The sequence below is a fragment of the Marmota marmota genome, unplaced genomic scaffold (genome assembly GCF_001458135.2).
Source record: "Marmota marmota marmota unplaced genomic scaffold, marMar, whole genome shotgun sequence".
In the NCBI taxonomy this organism is placed as follows: domain Eukaryota; kingdom Metazoa; phylum Chordata; class Mammalia; order Rodentia; family Sciuridae; genus Marmota; species Marmota marmota.
The window spans coordinates 2182789-2187743 of record NW_026000081.1 but is presented as its reverse complement, the minus strand read 5'-3'; the positions used below and the strand labels follow the sequence as shown (position 1 = coordinate 2187743).

General features: G+C 45.8%; 1 protein-coding gene across 3 annotated transcripts in view; it reads left to right on the top strand.

Annotated features, from left to right (window-relative positions):
• The window catches only part of Mybphl (myosin binding protein H like), a 14574-nt gene that overhangs the window by 3574 nt on the left and 6045 nt on the right, over positions 1–4955 (top strand). The gene's annotated exons all lie outside the window — the stretch shown is intronic.

Here is a 4955-nt window from a genome sequence, read left to right as displayed (position 1 = left end):
AAAAAAAAAAAAAAAAAAAAAAAAGAAGGTAGGTGGGTCTTAGAAACTAGTAAGATTATCAATTGAGAATGAGGAGGGAAAAGGTCTAGAAGTTTTAGAAGAAAAATGTATGTGCTAATTGGGGCTGGGATTGTAGCTCAATGGTAGAGCACTTACCTAGCACGGGTGAGGCCCTAGGTTCGATCCTCAGCACCACATAAAAATAAGTAAATAAAATAAAGGCATTGTGTCCATCTACACCTAAAAAATAAATATTTTTTTTTAAAAAGATATGTGCTAGTCACTCAGAAATGGGAGATGGAGTAAAAGGGGGAAGTCAGTAGAATTGCCAGGCTATTTGGAGGCAGCATTTCCTGGTGATGGCCATGCAGTGCAAGTCTCATAGTTCCCATTTCCCCCGTAGACCTCTCTGTGACTCTGCAGGCCCTGAGTGGGAAGAAACTTTCTTTCTTTCTTTGGAACCAGGTATTGAACCCAGGAGCACTTAACCACTGAGGCACAATCCCAACCCTTTTTATTTTTTATTTTGAGAGGGTCTCACTAGGTTGTTTACAGCCTCACTAAATTGCTGAGGCTGGCTTTGAACTTATGATCCTCCTGCCTCAGCGTCCTAAGGTGCTGGGATTACAAGCACGTGCCACCACACCTGGCTGGAAACTTCAATTAACCAGGGTTGGGTATTGCCACGTAGGTGCAATGGGGTGAAAGAGGATTCGGGGATTCGGGTGAGTATGCAAGAGAGTCAGCGTCATAATGGCCATGGAACAACCACAAGAATGGGAAGTTATACTCCATGTGTGTATAATGTCAAAATACATTCTACTGTCATATGTAACTAAAAAGAACAAATAAAAACTTGAAAAAAAAAATAATGGCCATGAAAAAAAGTGATTAACACAAGAGGGGTGCTGATAGCAAAAGGGTGGTAGGATAATGGAGCATAGAGCTCAGTGGTGCTGAAGAATTGCTGATGTTTGCTGAGCACCTATAATCCCAGAGACTGGGGAGGTTGAGGCAAAAGGATCACGAGTTTGAGGCCAGCCTCAGCAATTTAGCAAGACCCTGTCTCAAAAAAAATTTTTTATAAAGGTCTAGGGATGTAGTTCAGAGGTAAAGGGATCTTGAGTTCAATCCCTAATACAAAAAACAAACGAACAAAAATGCTGATGTTGAACTATTAGAGGAAGTGAGATTAAAGGAGTAAAGATTATATAATAGTTAGGATAGACTAATAGATGAACCAGACAGATGGCAGAAATAATGGATGTTTCTTTCTCACTAGTGTAAGAACTGAAAACAAGTGTCCCTATTCAGCAGATAGTTCTCTGAGCAGCGAATGAGGGATGCAGGTTTTTTTTTCATAAGGATCCCATGATCATCTGCATATAGGTCTTGACCAAAAAGTGATTCCCATCATTTCCACTCACATTTCATTGGCAAGAACTAGTCTCATGGTCTACAGTAAGGGGGCTGGGAAGTGTCCCTGGCTGGGAAGCCACTTCTCAGAGATAACTACACTATACATGGGATAACAGTTTTGGTGGCCAAGTAGCCGTCTCTGATATGGAGGTGTTGAGAACAGGACGCTTACAATTCAGATCATACAGGGGTTGCAGTTCCTGCTTTAGAGACTCAGGGTCCAGTGACTATTGGGGAGGACAATAAGGTATGGGACAAGTGGTGGGCCAGGATGGGCAAGGCCCCACAGGGTTAAAAGGATGGGTGCTGAAATCCCCAGGAATCAGATCTCGGGCAGTGTATTGATTCTAAAACCAAATATGAGGCACTGATGGTGGTGGTGGGGGTCTTTATCTCAGAATAACGTTGCCTGTTTCTACGTCCCTCCCTGTTTTCTGATCTGTGTTTCATGTCTTCAAGGAGGTGACACTTACCCTTTGCAAGTTTCTTCTGTGGTCATCACACTCCTTTCCCATCACTGTCCACCAGGCAGGTTTCTAAAGTCAAGACCACACCCTAGGCATCTCTGAATGTTTCTCTAAGCAATGCCGGTACTTCGGGATCCCTGGCAATCTTTAGTTTCAAAGCCATAGCTGGCCTTGGGCAGCTCAGAGGTCTGAGCTTCCAGAGGGCTTTTCAAAATGCCTTTTCCCCAAGACTCTGTGAAGGGTGAAAACAAAACTGGGGCCGCCACAGACCTGGTCTGAGAAAACTGAAGCTCTAGGCTTTGGTCACATCCTTCCTGGCATCTGAGGAGAAGGAAGACCTTGGATGTCAGGAGAAGCCATGCTCCCCAAGGTCAGTACAATTTACACCTCGCTTGTCTGTGGAGGTGCCAAAAGAGATGCCTCAAGTGAGCCCCGTTACATTCTGAACAAGGGTCAGATTGCTGCTGGGCTGAATTGGGCGGCCACTAGAAAACTCACTGCTGACCGGGCAGCTGGCACTGCAAAACCTTCTTGTGCACTTCCAGCCCTTTGTCCCTGGGGGCCAGGCCTGTGGAGAGCAGCACCCCACCCACTCACCCTCAGAGGGGCTAACTTCAGTTCCATCATCCTGCCAGGGAATCTCACGTATACACAAGGGCCAGGAGCCCTTTGGGGAGGGACAGGTTGCCACCTCAGTGCCACCAGAGCCTCCCTCTGCTGGCTATGTACCAGTGGAGCTCCCCTCAAGGTTTCTAAAGCCATCCTGAGGTCCTACCCTGATTCCCCCACCAGAGCCTATGTTCTACATAAGTCTATTCCTTTCATCTTCCTCTTTGGCTCAGATGAAAGAATGATGACATTTTCCAAGGAGTTTTTCCAATAAACAAAAGAAACTTGAGGTAGAAAAAGTATACATTAGTGTGACCTATTCATCAAAGTCCATTTCCCACCCAAGGTGGAGGCGGAGGGGGGCTCAGTCACACATCTCCCAGGCATGAAGGCCCAGGTTCCTTTCCTCATCTTGACCCTCTTCAGTCCTTGTGACTATCCCTTTGCCTTTTCCCTGAAGGCCGCTGGAGGTCACATCAGAACCCTGACTCTGATGCCCAGCCCAGCCCTGGGCAGATACTGGTGAGAAGGCAAATGGACAGATAACACACAGAAAGTGGGTTCTTCCTTTTTCTTCCAGTCATTCCCTTGTTACCAGAATCCTTCATGATGATGCCAGACATGGGAACTTCTGACCCAGCGACTGCAGAAATGAAATCAAGCCAAGGAACATGAACACCTAGGCAAAGCTTTAATGAGGGGTAGTGTTACCTGACAGAGCACTGATAGAAAGAGATCAGCCTGCTCCCCAAAGGAAGGATCCAGTTTTTTATCAAGTTGCCAGGCTGGGCTAGAGTCTGGTCATTTTCTACTAGTCATGTGTCATAATTTTTCAGGGAATGTCTTCCTTATGGAAGATACAGATAAGCAGCTGTTTACTTTATCCTTGGAGATTTTTTTTTTTCAATACTAGGGATTGAACCAGGGGTACTCCATCACTGAGCTATATCCCCAGCCCTTTTTGAGACAGGGTCTCACTAAGTTGCCTATGCTGGCCTTGAACTTGTGATCCTTTCTCAGCCTCCTAAGTTGCTGGGGCTATAGGTGTGCACCACTGCACCTAGCTTTTGGAGATGTTCTGACACCAATATTTCCATTTTCGTAGTACAACTCCCTGGCTATAAGATAGTTGAAAAGTATAATAGAGAAGGAGGAAAGAAAAGGGGGACAAACGCATGCCAATTTGAAGGAATTGACAGGTTAGTGACTTAAGGCCTTCAGTGTTTTTCCATGCTTTCTTTGTACCATTCCTTTGATAGATGACAGGTCAGGGGCTAAGGGGTCCTTGGGGTTTTAATCTTCTGTCCCTTGGTGGTCCCTCACTGTCTCAATAACTCTGACAGTCTGTATACAGCAGAGTCATCTTTTCTCTTACCCTCTCCCCAATAAATGTGAAGGGTTATTTCCCTACCCAACACCGGGGAACCAAGCTCAGCAAGACAAGGTTTTGAGCTTCCTTTCCATTTACAGTTCTCTTTTTCAAAAAGCCCTTAACTCATGTCCGCCTGTTTCTAACTCCTTGGTTGCTTGCCAACATGGTCACAGGAGAGGAACACATCACACAACACTTCCGCTGTTCTTCCTACCCCACCCCCAACCACCAAAGTCAGCAGAGGGCAACCAGATCAGGGTCATTGTGGCCTGCAGCTCTGCTACTGTCCTGTTCTTGAGAACACTCACGTCCCTTAGCACCCAGCTCCAAAGGTGCTATCCAAGATAGGCGCGGCCCAAGTGAAAGCATAAGCCATTCACCAAAAAGAAAACTAGAGATGTGAAATAAACCCTCCAGCGCTGTCTGTATATTCATTTACAATGGGCAGTGATCTGGAGAGACTGATGGGGGAGGGTCTATAAATTGAGGTGTAGGAAGAACATAGTCTGACCTCTGTTTATTTAATTATAAATGTCATCACTTAAATGTTTGCTTTTCTTCATGTACATATTTAAACAGTTCAATCTGTAGGTAAACATACTTGTGTTGGGGTGAATGCTCAGGAATGTATTTACAGGGAAATGTGTGTTATCAAAAAGTTTGGAATCTGCTATTGAGCAGTCCTGCTGCTTGCCACAGGAATGTACCAGGGGTGGAGTTTTTCTAACTGCTAGGACTGAATTTTGGCAGGGAGGCCTGGCTTATTGGTGGGAACTGAGGCGCTGTCACATTCTACTTAAGACAACAGCAGCAGGGGACTCTCTGTGCTGGGGAAGGGAGCAAACAGCAGCCCTGGGAAGAGGTCATTCTCAACAAGCCCCCAGGGGACCCAAGTGGGATATTCCTACTCTGACAGCCTATGAAGCCCCAGGCATCTCCAAGAAGAGAGAAATGGCATCTGATCATTCCCCAAAACTTACACTCAGCACTCTCTAAAGCATCTCCTATCATCATCCTGGAAGCCAATAAATGTCATCTAATCTTTACACCTCACTGGGATAGGCCTGGGGGATCAAGGGGAGGTATGA